The 15015-nt window shown below is 38.8% G+C and overlaps 1 long non-coding RNA gene across 1 annotated transcript; it reads right to left on the reverse strand.

Annotated features, from left to right (window-relative positions):
• Nucleotides 1-2685: 2685 nt before the first annotated feature.
• LOC125619345 lies at nucleotides 2686-14508 on the reverse strand. The gene is made up of 2 exons (XR_007350844.1): nucleotides 14203-14508; nucleotides 2686-2813 (listed from the first exon to the last, which is right to left on the reverse strand). It is a non-coding gene; the product is annotated as an uncharacterized LOC125619345 (long non-coding RNA).
• Between the last annotated feature and the right edge of the window lie 507 nt (nucleotides 14509-15015).

Consider the following 15015-nt stretch of genomic DNA (forward strand, 5'->3'; position numbering starts at 1 on the left):
CCCCAAATCTAATTGAGAAGGTCAGATTTCAAAATAAAAAAAATAACTTGGAGACTCTTGTTAAAGAGAGTATATCTTGACTTGTTTAGGGAAAGCAGTAGCTAAATTACAAGATAAGAAATAAAAAGAGTTCTGTTTTATTTCCTACTCTGCGACCAACCTGATGCTAGTTACTTATCCCACCTGTAAAATGCAATAAAACTGCACACGACAGGCCTATCCCAGAAGGATAAGTGAGGATTCATCTCCTGTAGGTGTCTGGAGTTTCACAAGTGTTGTTGCGATATACAAATTGCAGCTCTTCATTTTGCTTTGATAACACATTCATGGTCCTTGCACACTGGAGGCTACCTTCAGCTGTCCTGATAGTAGATCAACCTCTACTCAACATTCCGTCTCCAGCATCTCCTGAGGATTAGCGAAGACCAAGCTAAAAATATCGCTCAATGATTGCACTTTAAATCATACACGGTTGAGACTTACAAGGTCTCAATTTACTTTAGTAATACAAAATTAACCTTGTAGGTGCAAAATTACAGTATTATTTTATAATTATAGCTATATTCACTATATTTATGGGGTATTTCAAAATACCTGACCTTCCCAATGTAGGTTAACTAATTATTTTGTATCTGGCAAGGAGTAACTTCATTAAACCTGTATCTCAGTAGAAGTGTGGCTAACACTTCTTCATCTGACCAGGTTCTATTACCATTGTGCCTGACACATTAATTAAATTTCACGTCCAAGCATGAACTTAGAATTTTAAAAAAGCTTAGCGCACTGCACCCATGTGACTATTAGTTGTTTATAGTATCAGACTCTCAGTGTAAAAGGCCTATAAATTAATTTATATTTATTGTCTGTGTATATTTTGTTTTTTTTTTTTTCTCTCTACTAGACCACAAGCTCTTTGGGGGGCAGGAAATTTTGTTTTTTAAAAAATTCATGTTTGTAATCAGAGTTTCTAGAAAGATACTTTGCACATGGGAAGCAGATAATAAATATGTGTTGCATACTGGAAATGCATTTGGACTGAAATGAAAGATACAGATTTTTCAGTGTATTGTGTTGAGTGAGTAGAACACTATCTGAGTGTAGATCAGAGTTTAGTTGGTCATATTCTCATTTATTCAGGTTTTAAACCATTACTAGTCTAAAATGAAAGATGAATGAAGTTATGTTATCTTTTTTTCCCCTATGGTCATTTCTTAAAGAGGCAAACATAGTGCAGGCTACTAAACAATATTATATACAATGTCATACAACATGAATCAAGAAATTCACTTTCCTTAAATAGAATCAAGTTGAGAAGTCTTTTTTTGTGGGGGGGGAGGAGGGGTAACTGGGGATTGAACTCAGGGGCACTCAACCACTGAGCCACAAAACCCAGCCTTATTTTGTATTTTATTTAGAAACAGGGACTCACTGAGTTGCTTAGTGCTTTTCTATTGCTGAGGTTGGCTTTGAACTAGGGATCCTCCTATCTCAGCCTCCTAAACTTCTGGGATTACAGGTGTGTACCACCACACCCAGCGAAAGTAATTTTTAATTACAGCAAATTGGAAAAAAAAATAGAAATCTTTTCTTTTCTTTCTTTTTTTTGTGGTACTGGAAACAGAACCCAGGACCTCACATATGTTAGGCAAGCACTTTACTGCTGATGAGAAAATCATCTCTTCTTGTTTTCTAATTTCAAATATGTATTTTGATAAGAAATACTTCAATATTCAAATGTACATAAACCATTTAAGTAAATAAAAATCAAAACTTGAAATTTATTTTGTAAGCACAAAACCCAGGAAATTCTCACTGATTATCACACTATACATCCTTAAATTTTTCTCAACCTGAAGCTTTATGTTTTCTGTATCTTTTTTTCTCTGTAAAAAAAAAAATGAAAGAACAAATTACTTGCTACTTCCTTTGACTGAGAAGAACTGATACAAAATTATCTATTTTTAACATAAAAATTGGAGTTTAAAAATTTTTGTATGAATCATAGAAATCCTTCTGAAAGAACACAGGAGTTACATATTAAGACACAGCTATGAAATTAAGTGAGCTATTCTGAAAGAACTCTCTTTTTACCATATATGTTCCGTATGCCTTCATAACATTGGTACACAATTGGATATGACTCAAGTAAGCTTCAAAGTTCATTTAAAACTTGTTTTTCGATTTCCAGTAAGAATATAAAAATATTACCTAGTAGTAGAAATGCAAGTGAAATAAGGAAGCTTACTGTTGAAAAGCCTTAAGTAAATTTGTAGACACTAAACATAGACCCAAACCATGACTAAGAATAATTATAAATGACAAGTAAAAATAATTATAAAGTACAAGTCAATGAGCACAAGCCATCCTCTGTTGAACTCTACTCATCAAAAGTGCCTTTTAGAACAAAAGCACTAAAAGTTAATGATGGAAGTGATTTCACAGCTTAGCAATACCCATAGGTAGGTTTAAGAGGTTGCCATAGATCAGGATCTACTCATTTCACATTCACCTGAATAAGCAATGGCACTGGCTGCAACGTCCATATTAAGACCATTGGTAAATAAGATCAGGAAAGTGACTAATGACCAAAATGTAAGAGCTGTCCTATGACAACTAGAATACTTATCCAACATAGACTTATATATTAAATCCATGTGTCAGTTTTCCATTACTGTGACAAAATACCTGAGATAATCAATTTAGAAAGAGAAAAGGCTTCTTTTGGCTCATGGATTCAGAGGTTTCAGTCCATGGATGCTCGGTCCTTTTGCTTTAGGTCTGTGGTAGAACACATGGTAGAGGAGGACTCTCACCTATAAGTAAAAGGAAAGCAAAAGAAGCAGAAGAAGAGGTCAGGGTCCCAATTTCTCCTCAGAAGGCTCACTCTGATAACCTAACATGCTCCCACTAGTTCTTACCTCTTAAAAGTTCTACCACCTCCCAATAATCCCATAAGCTAGAGACCAAGCCTCCTAACACACAGGTCTTTGGGGAGGGTACTTATCCAAACCATGGTGACCCTCTCTTGATTTTTCCCTATATATAAATTCACTTTATTTTTAAGTAGATATAAAGCAACACGATATTAAACATCAGTAAGTAAATTAATAAATTAATAAATACTAACCCTACTTGAAAGTTCAGAAATACAATTGATTTTCTACTTTTCCTGTCACTAGATAAAAACAGCTTTTTAGAATTATTCATTTCACAGTGAATATCAGAGTGGATTTGCATTGCTATTGTGATCAGAAAATTTAATCAAACTGTAGGAAAAAAAATAAGGAAAACCAAGCAACAGATTTGTTTTCTTTCGGATGCTAAATTGCATGTGAAGAAAGAACTGTGTTTTCTCTTTTTCTATTCCAAATCAGGTTTAGCATTAACTTTATTTATTGATTTTACTTTATGACATTTCAGTCTTTGATGAAGCACCCTTTGGGGGGTTAGATCCTTAAAAACAACAATATAAAAACTACAACTTGGAACCAAAGTTAAATATAAAAGCAAAGAAATTCAAGAGAGCAAGCATTAACTAAAGACACTAAATAGATAAGATTTAGCAATTACCATAACATCTAAAATGCCTTGTGCATTTCTTCTAGAAAGAACTTAAAGGAAAGCTCTCTGTTTCAATTATAAAGTCATGCCATATTTTTTCTTAATGGTGTTTGTATGGTGTCTATTGAGTAAATGTGGCCAGAAATAAGAAAACTTTAAGCCATATTTGTCTGATTGGCTCCATCAGGAAGTAGATACAGACTACGAGCGTGGTTCCCAAGCCTTAGCTGCAGCTGCCCCTGAATCACCTGGAAGACTTAGATTAATAGGTAGACCCCCTCAGTGGTTTGTAATAGGTCTGTGGTATGGAGGGCTACCCAGATTTCATTTTCTAACAAAAAATTACCCAGGTAATTCTGGTATTTCTGGTCCTAGTACCCACTTTATAAATTGAGAGGAAAGGAGACTGTTAAGAATTGAAATGCATTAATATGTAGGCTCCTCAGAATCCAGTTGGACTGAGAATTCCAATCCAGGAGTTTAACGGCCAATGAAAATATCATCTACAGGGTGTCACTATTTTCAAGTCCTTCTAGAAACTACCTCAGAAATACCAACTATATGTAATGGTTCATGTACGTAAGATCCAACTCTATACCTTGGTCCAAGGCCAAGAGGAATGTTGGAAAGTTGGTGTATATTACACGCCCTCCTGCTCCACTCTTAGACTTACTAAGTACCTCTTTCACCATGTGGGTATACACACAGAGCACACCCAGCCAGTCCATCAGTAAAGCTACAGGGCAGGAATAACAGTACTAACATCACATACCATGGGTATAAATATTTAAAAGTTACAAATACCATTTTAAAAAACCACTAAATAAAATGTCTTGTCCACTTAGCTTGACAAATATATTTTCATAACAACTTGGCAGGTGCAATTCTAATTTAGAAAATGCAGACTTAGAGTTTTGTGCCTGAAAATTGAGAACTAACCCCTAACCTTCAAGATATTCTTCTTCCCTTTCCAATCCCAGCTGTAATTTACACTGTGAGGGGCTGGGAAATTTGACTACATACCATAGAGAGCAGCTACCATCCCCTGGCCATCTCTTGGACCCACTGTTGGATACTATGGCAAGGTCTTAGGAGAGTGGTGCCATGGGAGATGCTTTCCAGACCATGGGGAACAGGGTCAGGGCCTGGTGAACAAGGAGCTCTTAGACCACTGTTCCCCGAATAGAGTCTAGAAGAGGGGTACAGGTCTAGATGGGAAAGTGTCCTAGCCCCTGTAGAATCCCTACCCCAGGGGGTGAACAAGGCCAGAAGAACATCAAAGAGCAACCTCTAAAACACAGGAGGGGAAACTGTGAAGAAGGAACTACTGTTTTCCTCACCAGAGTCCTAGGATCCTCATATATTATATATTTTTTCACCAAGACTTCAAATACTGTGTTCATCCTAAATCACAAGCAACTGAAGACAGAATAAGGTATTCTGCTCTTAAACACATCTTTTTACTTGTATGAAAATTTCTATTATAAACAGTCTAATGGTATAATAGGAGGACAGGAAAAGTGTGTCAATAGGAAATAGATGTTATTCCCTGATGCTACGAAGCCTCTGCACACACACATGCTGTAAGATAAAATTTAATTGGCATATTTAAAGAACATAGGTGAACTTGAAAATAGGTGGCAAAGGTGGTAGTGGTAGAGATTGGTCCACAATCAAATAACTTTAATTCACATTGAGTTAATTTATTTCCCACAAATGTATATTTTAATCATCTAGGAATAAATCTAGAGTATATACTGTTTCTTAAAGTTATTAGAACAAAGAATACTGTTTCAGAGAGCATCTAACTGAATTGGTGCTTCTCAGAACATGCGTTGGAAACGGTAGATTAGATGATGTGTTAGTTATCTATTGCTTTGTTACAAATTTCCCTGAATTGTGACTTAAAAGATAATCCATATTTATCATCTCTTAGAGTTTCTACAGGTCAGGAATCTGGGAGAGGCTAAGCTTGGAGATTCAGGCTCAGAGTCTCTGATGCAATTGCGGTCTGACTGTCAGCCAGGATCAAGTCAAGTGAAGGCTTGACCGGGACTGGAGGATTACAGGCAGGGTAGCTTACCTCCGCCACTGGAAATGGTGCCAGTTATTGATATAGGCCTTTCTCCTCAGAGGAGCCTCTTCCTAAGAGGCTGGAAGGTTCCCATCCCATGGCATCTCGTGTTTCCTAAAGGGAGAGTCCAAGGCAAAAGCCACTGTGTTTTCCATAACCTTACCTCAGAAGAGACACATTCTCACTTCCACCATATTCTATGGATCACAAAGTCAACCCTAGTTCAACACAGAAGGAGACTGTGTAGGGCCATGACTGCCCAGAAGAAAGGACCATTGAGGGAGTGCTGACTACCACAGATGACTCCTATGGACTCCTCAAGTTCTAAGAATGCATAATTGGTCGAAATTTAGACTTGTTACCAATGATACTGAAAAGCATTCAGTTGAAAATGAACTGTTACGGATGTATAAAATTGATCACTGTAGTAAAAAGAATATTGGCTCCTCAAAGATGCCTGTCTCCTAATCCCTGGAATCTATGAATGCATCCCCTAGTGTGGGAAAAAGGGATTTTGTAGATGTGATTAAGTTAAGGACCTTGAAATGGGAAGAGTATCCTGGACTGAGTTGGCCCAATATAATCCCAATATAATTGCAGGGTCCATCAAATTGAACACATTTTTTGGCTGTGGTCAGAGAGGTGATGATGGGAGAGAAAAAAACAAAGAGAAGGCAGTGGGAGAAAGACTTGGCCCCCAATTTTTCTGGTTTGGAAGATGGAGGAGGAAGGAGATCAAAGAATGTGGCGAGTGTCTAGAAGCTGCAAAAAAGAGAGAACCATCCCTCCTCCCTTGTCTCCTGGAGCTAGCCTTCAGCTGCCTTGATTCTAGCTCAGGGAAGCTCATGTTGGGCTTCTGGTCTACACAACTATAAGAACACACAAACTTGCATTGTTCAAAGCCACTAAGTCTGAGGTAATTTGTTATAAACCAGACGGAAACTATACCATCACCATAGAAACTTACTTTTTTTTTTTAACATTTTGTTTTATTCGGGTTTTGAGTCACTGTAACCAAAATATCTGACAACAGCCACGCAGAAAAGGAAGAGTTTATTTTACTGGGACTCGCAGTTCCAGAGGTCTCAGTTCATAGATGGCCAATCCACAGTTCTGGGTCCAAGGTGAGAGAGAACATTATGGCAGAAACGTGCGGCAAAGGAAAACAGTTCAGGGCATGGCAACCAGGAAGCCCAGAGAGAGCTCCGCTCAGCAGGGATTAAAAAAATAAACCCCAAAGGCACATCTCGGCACCCATTTCCTCCATCCACACCTTACCTGGCCACAGTTAGCACCCAGTTAATCCATTTCAGAGGATTAATCCATTGATTAGGTTATGACTCTCATAATCTATTTCACCTCTGAAAATTCTTGCATTGTCTCGTACTTGATCTTTTGGGAGACACCACATATCTACTCCATAAAAACTTTATTATATTAAAATCTTGAATTAGTTAGTTATTCAGCACATAGAATATTATCTAATGGAATTTTCAGTTATCATTAGCATTGTATTTTGTTTCCTTACATTAACATTCAAGTTTGCCTTGAGACCAAACTGACAAAAATCAACATCTCCTGAGTCAGAATATGTATTGTAGTGAAATTATTTTGAAGAACATATTTTTCCTCGCAGGAGACAACACAGAATTATATTTTAAACAACAATTCTCCTGGGAACTGCTAAAGATAGATGAGATTTAGGAATTGCAAGGATAGGTTTCAAGGGGAATAGAAGGTTGAAAATGCATACATTAAAAATTTTGTATAATAATTTGAGTGCATAAAATATTTTAAACTATTTTATATCACTATTAGTTTTAAATCATGATAGAAATGATATTACTTATCATTTGTAATGTGTTTGAATACATAATAGTAGTACACTACTAAGGCCTGAATTCCATCAATAAGTTTAAGATCTAGTCACTAACCTCAGGATGAGCACAACCTAAATGAAAATATAAGACAACATATGAAACATTAAATTACTGTTAGGTTTCAAAATAGAAGAGATGACAGACTAGCAAGTGATTAATTTCCAAATAAATTATTAAAAATTATATAGGACTTCAAAAGAAGGAACAATAATCAGCAGGTGAGACAACAAAAACATCATAATGAAGATGCTATTCTATGTGGACTTTGAAAATTGCAAGACATTGTATGATATAAGGAGGAAAGTAATTCTAAACAGCTAACTTAGAGATAGGAAAATACTTCAATCATTATATGAATCATTCTATATTATGGTTGTTTATTACCTTCTTAGGAACTCTTTAAGGACAAGACTATGTCCCACATTTGTACCTCAGAATTTGTGAACATAACCAGCACATAATAAAAAAAATCAACATCTTATTGTACATATACATAGGGAGTACAAAGTGATATTTTAACACAGAAATACATAGTGAAATGATTAGCTAAGCAAATTAACATGCCCATAATTTCCCACAGTTACTTCTTTGTGTGTGTGTGTGTGTGTGTGTGTGTGTGTTAGAGCACCCAAATCTACTCTATTAGAATTTTTTCAATGTACCATACAGTATTATTGATCATTCTCCTGCAGCACATTAAACCTCTAAATTTATTCATCCTATATAACTGCAGGTTTGTGCCCTTTGACCCACAGTTTCACATTTCCTTCCCTCCCCACTACTGGTAACCACCATTCCAGTGTTTCTATGTATTTGACTCTTTTAGATTCAACATATAAGTGAGGCCACATAGTATTTTTCTTTCTGGATCTCACTTATTTCACTTAGCATAATGTTCTCCAGGTTCATCTATACTGTCACAAAGAATGGGATCTTTCTTGAGGTTGCAATTTTTCCTCGTAAGTGTGGGTGGGGGAGGCAGGCTGTACCTTGATCCTTTTTTTGCCAATGGGCATCTTGGCTGCTGTGAACAACACTGCAATAAATATGGTGGCATGGCTCTCCCTATGCAATGTTGAGAACATTTCCTTTGGGTACGTACCAAGCAGTGACATTGCTGGATCATTTAGTAATTCTATTCAACAAATATTTAGAAGGTGAAAAAGACCATTTTTGGAACAGTGAATTATAGTGAAAAAATTATTTCCATGAAATACATTTAAAGGAACTTTGTAAGCTGAATTTGGGTTTAAAGAGAGATTTAGGTGCCTATTAGAAGGTCGTGTTGACTTTCTATGAAGAAGATAGTAAAAACATGAACCAAGGACTAGCAATGAGAAAGGAAGGGACATGTGACGTAGCAATAATAAAGAAATTACAAAACCTGGTGAATCATTAGATCTGAGTCAAAGAAAGAGCCAAGGTGAAGTTTTGAGGCTTGAACCCGAGTGACTGTGGTAATGATGCTGCAGTGAACAAGAATGAGGAAATGAGCACAGGACACCTTATGAGGATGCTGGGCTGGTTTCCAGCATGCCCAGTGAAGTGCAAACACACAAAACAGAAATGCACGGGGACTGTGCTTCCGAAACTCAGGAAGGGAGATTCATTCAAGGGAGAGCTATTGAGCATAAATCATGAGAGAGGATGAGGTTACCAGTTAAGCACTGGAAAAGAAGAGAATAAAAACAGAAGCTTCCACATTTAATGAAATAAAGGAAAGAAGAGACACTGGTAAAGGAGAGAGAATAAGCAGAGATGCCCAAAGGAGGCATGGGCAAGCTGGACATGTCTACACTGGGACCACAGGCTTCAAAGACAGAAGAGGGTCTTCTGATTTTGCAAGTGTTTTTGGTTTTGTGTTAGGTGTCTGTTGTGATCTTCTTTGACAGGAAGATGAAAAAGAGCAATGAATATTGTGTATCTCAAGAATCTTTCTGACTTCTAAAATTTATTAAGTCAGAAGTTGATATTGTGAAACTGAAATAATGGATCTTTCCACGAGAAATACTGAAGAGCCCACCAGACTCTTCAGGAATATGTGCTGGGTGTGTTTCCAGAGCAGCCCAAATCATTGCAGGTTCATGGAGCAGCTAATGGCCAAGCTGCCCACCTGCCTAAGCTCAAGTGTGTGTGTCCTAGACAGCAGGTTGCCCATGCCTTGAATCCAGCAAGACTAAGAATAGGTGGAACCCAGAAAAATCAATTTTATCTGGGTGTGCACAGAGATCTGCAATCCAGGTGGTTTCAAGGCTCCTTTAATAGGAAATTCAAATAAGCATGTTATTTTCCCCATTCTTTGGGGGCATCTAATAACTGAACCACAAGGGAGGAGAGTAGCCACTCTACCATCCAAATAATTGAGAGGGTGACATTTGCTCATGATATGCAGCATGATAGAACAGAAATGGTTTCTTCTACAATAAGCACTACCTTTACCAAATTTACAATAAGGATTTCTGGTAGGATGAAAACATGTTAAATTAGCAAAACTTTGGGTGCAAAAAGGCGTCTCTTATATGCCAGTAGCTAAAGCACGCTATCTCCACTCACGCTGACACTTTGTCAACACACTCTGCTAATTATTCAGGATAACATTTTTCATAATTGGCAAGGCCATGCCCCCTGCGTGGACTTTCTCAGTGAATGTTGGAAATTGCTAAATACAATTTATGTAATTTATTTTTGTCAATGACCTTATTAGAGCTTCTACTGCCAAACAGTATTTGTGGGTGGATATGCAAACGAAAATGCAGTCTTGACTTTTTCAAAAAAGAAGTTATATAACTTTACACTTCATAAATTTAACAACCAAAATGTTATCTGTAATAAGTGTTCGAGGAAGCACTGTTTTACCACTGACTGGTTTGATGGGAGTTGATTAGATAATGGTGTTTCATCTCTGTGTTGTTACTGATATTGGCCCCATTCCAGTTGGCTGCTAAGGTGTCTAAACACTCACAAACAAAAATTACCCATAAAACTTGTGACAGGTTTCTCTGGGTTCATGGATACAGATCACTGAACATCTGGATGGGTTGTTTTGGCTCAGTTTATAATGTCATATTCCTTGTAAACATGATACACCTGTCTCTCCATTTAACAGACAGTTTTGGAAACTAAAGCATTTATTTTCTCCTGGAAATCTACAGTGTCATATTATTTACCAATATTGAACCCAAGAGTCACTTAATCATTCCAGAATTTCCATTAGTTTACCTTCACATACAATAGCCCTTTATTTAAGTAAATTAGAAGGAAAAAAATCTGCTTTATTTTGGCATAATGGAGAAGTTAAAGGGACACAATGAAAACATCAAATAGCTTGTGATTTCCATTCTCTTTCAGAGAATAAAGATTGGGACTTGCAACTATTTTCATGTTTTACATGTTGGAATTACTTTTCCTGTGGATGTTTCAAAGGATCAATCACCAAACTTTTTGTGAGCATTAACCATGTACAAGGCACTGCAGAACAGACTTACAGGTTACGAAAAAGTGTATCACTGTTGTTACACTATTCCACAGAAGCTTACAACCCACTTAGGAGGATAGGATGGATACGCATGAAAAGATACTGAAATGGACAATAAATAGGTGTCAATCATGCACAGGGTGGGAATAAAGCAGGTGATGAATGGCAGGTGCCAGTGTCCGTAGCAAACAAGGATGAGGCTGCCCTTTGATTTAAGACCCGATCTGCTGCCTGCAGAGTCAATCACGGTTGGTACTCTGACTCTCATCTCAAAATCATTGACTTCAAATGAGCCACATTATTAGTGTAGGTCTCGGGATTTATTTCCAGGCAATGCCATGAAATATATATCAGATTTTCTGCTCCTCATCCCCTGCGTTCTGCTGCTAAGCCTCAAATACAAACTCTCATCCCCAAGGTGTATACACATTGCACCCTCAGCTTTATGTTTACTGAATATGCCAGCCAAAATCATTACACTGGGAAGGAAACTTAGGGGCCAAAATTCAAATGCTCTGAGGACATTTGGAAGTGGAAATTTAATAGTCTTTAGAACAAAAGCCCTGGAGTTCTATCTTCATAATTGTGGTGCTAAAGAAGTAGTTTAAGATAGCAATGTGAAAGGCAGTTTCTGAAGAAGAAGACACACTCGTGAATTTTCTTGTGACCACAGTACTTAACTGTCCTAAGAAAATGTTGGTAGATTAAATAAATGACCACAGATCTTCTCATAATTCATCGATTCCATTCTATCTACCTTTAAGTGCCTACTATATACCAGGTTCTGTGATAGATGCTGGGAAAACGAAGATGAACCAGTTCGGCATTCAAGAAATTTTCCCTTTGGTGGGGAAGAGACAAGAAAATACACTACAAAAAAAAGTGTATATGTGCTCCTACAGGAGCATGGAATATAAAGGAAGGAAGGAAACCAAGACAGGGGGGATCTCTAAGTTGAGTTTTCAGAAGTTAAAAAGATGGGCAAAGACAGACCTGGAGAAGAAGACAATACCTGTGTTGTAGGTTCATGGGGCCCAAATAGGACCCATTTTCTCCCCCCCAAAATCAATTGAAAGTAATTCACACATGACAGCAGAGGGGAGCTGGTATGGAGAGAACATTTATATCCCCCCGGGTGCGTATGTTAAAATCCCACACCCAGCAATGGTGTTGCTGATGGAGCCATTGGGAAGTGATCAGAAGGTACAGGTGGAGCCATCATGAATGGGATGTCCTTGTGAAAGAGACCTTTAGATTTCCATGGTCTCTTTTTACCATGTGATGATACAGGAAAAAAAGTGACATTCTGTAACCTGGAAGAAGCCCTCACAAACGCCTGGTCATGCTGACCCCTTGACCTCAGATTTCCAGCTGTAGAACTGTGAGAAATCAACGTCTATTGGGTCTGAGCCACCTGGACTGCCGTGGGTTGTTCCAGCAGCTCTGATGAAAACCTCTGTCACCAGAGAAGGCTGCAGTGGAGGACACAGGTCACCCCTGTGGGTGAGAGTTGTCCAGACTCGGGCAGTCACAGACGATGCTGGACAGAAGGACACGGAGCAGGTGGGGAGGCCAAGAGCAGGCTAGCTCCTAAAAAAAAGGAGGTCTCTTGGCTGTTTCTCCTTCCAAATCCTTCAGTTAGATAGGTCACACTCCACCTTCTCTGGGGTGAAGGCTGTGAGGACATGAACAGAGGAGTAAAGTCAGGCTTGTCATCCTGGTAGGATTCTCTTCACCTTCAAAAGACAGCAGGAATGGGAAAGAGACATTACTCCATTTCACTGTGAGGATGCAGAGACAGGAGAGAAAGGCAAGGCACAGGAACAGGAGAGAAAGGCATGGCACAGGAAGGCCAAACAAATTGATGCAACGAAAACAGATGACCTGGAACCACATCTTAGGGGGAGGCTGATGGGGGCCACCTCACAAAGGGGTATATGATGGACCAAATGCACGTATCTCTCAACGTTCATGTTGAAGCCCGAGGCGATAGTACTAGGTATAACAGACTCACAAGGAAGGGTCTTTGGGAGTTAAATGGGATTACAAGAGCTCAGGAGGTGGAAGCCCTCATGAATGGGGTTAGTGCCCTTGCAAGAGTCCCAAGAGAGCTTTCCTACTCTCTCCACCATGTGAAATCACAAGTCTGGAACCCAGAAGTGTACCCTGACCACAGCCCAACTACGCTGGCACCCTGATCTCCAACTTCCAGCTCCCAGAACTGTGAGGAATCAGTGTCTGTTTTTCATAAGCTACCCAGGCCAAGGTGCTTAGTTATAGCAGCCCAGACCAAGGCTGCTGAAAAAAAGAAACCAGAAGCTCTATATTTTAAGCATTAGTGTCCACCCTGTCCCCGACAAGGAGAACCCACTCCTTACATCAAATCTAGTCACAGTTCAAATATTTTGAGGCCAGTAACCAATGGTGATGGTGACAATCTGTGAGGGACATACAAGTAACAGCAGGGGGATGAAGAGCTCAGTGATGGACACAGTCTGAGCACTACTGATCGGAGGCCACAAACCGTCCCCTCTGCCTGTTTGCTCATTTTCACATCTTCTCAGCCACAGTGCTACTCTGAAGGTTCTGAAGCAATGAACAAAGAAAACGATCACCTGTCCATCTTCAAACAAGCATTCACAAGAACCTATATGGACACAATTTTAAAAGAAATTCATTTAAACTTCATTATTAACCTTGTAAAAGATAATTCTTCCAAGACAATTCCTTCCAATACCCTACAACACTATGATTTCATTCTGACTAGCAGAAGCAACTCTGAAAGAATTAAGTGGTGCTAAAACATTTATTTCTGATGAACTCCACTATGAAGTTTAGGACTCTCAAATATTCTGTCTGAATCTCTCTATGAAAGACAATCTGGCCTGAACCAAAAACATGTATGTGTACATGTGTGTGTGTGTGTGTGTGTGCACAATAGACTGAGGTACTTTAAAGTCTTTTCAAGACAACAGAAGAATATGAATATAAATACAAATATAAACACACACACACACACACACACACACACACACACACACACACATAAACCTTATGAAAAACAAAATCAGTCCAGCCATGGTGTTGTGTTGTTTCTCCATCCATTGAATAAAAATTGCATCCGCCTGCAGCTGTCTTCCCTAATGGTGTTCAAGAGTCCCGAACAAAAAACATCAAGTCAGGGTGCCTTTATTTGCATAGTGTCACCTCACCTTAATCTCAGACCTCTCCCTTGCTTCTCTCCACTCTGGCTGGGAAGGCCTTTGATTCCTGCTGCCGGAGTTCCTGTTTGCTCTCCGAATTGTTTGATCACTCAGGGCAGAGCAGAACAGCATGTCGCTGTTGCCTTTTTGGCAGAGGCTTGATATTCAACAGTAGGTGGCTTCTCCCCAGTTTGGCTCTTGCTTTAGGACAATGAGTGACAAGATGTTAGTTCACACAGCACGACTTATGTAACTTACAAAAGAAAGAGATCAGACTGGAGGTTTGTCTGGCAAATCAGCAAGATTTTCAAAACAAGAATAAAAGTCTTCTTTCCCTGTATCCCAAGATAAAGAGGACTTGGCCAAGCTACTAAAGGGCAACTCAGTCAAGAAAATGAGTCTATGTGGAGAATGTCACTTTTAGATGAAAACCATTCAAAATTGCCAGAATGGGTTCCCTGAAGATGTCCTTTGTGGGGAGAGGAGAGGTGGAAAACAGAAAATATTATTTATGAGAGTGTTCACTTATTTAAATAGTTGTTGGTCAGCTTTTTGTTGCTATGGCAAAGTACCTGAGAAAATCAGTGTAAAGCAGGAGAGATTTATTTTTGGCTCATGGTCCATGGTCTTTAGTTCATGGTCGATGGGCTCTATTGCTTTTAGGCCAATGGCAAGGCAAAAACGTCATGGTGGAAGGGTGTGGCAGAGAGAGGAGAAAGGGCCAAGGACAAGATATCATCCCCAAGGGAATGCACCCCCCCAGCACCTTTTCAGCTAGGTCTCACCTCCTACATCTTCTACCACCCCTCTATAGTCCATCCA

The sequence above is a fragment of the Marmota marmota genome, unplaced genomic scaffold (assembly GCF_001458135.2).
Source record: "Marmota marmota marmota unplaced genomic scaffold, marMar, whole genome shotgun sequence".
Lineage (NCBI taxonomy): Eukaryota > Metazoa > Chordata > Mammalia > Rodentia > Sciuridae > Marmota > Marmota marmota.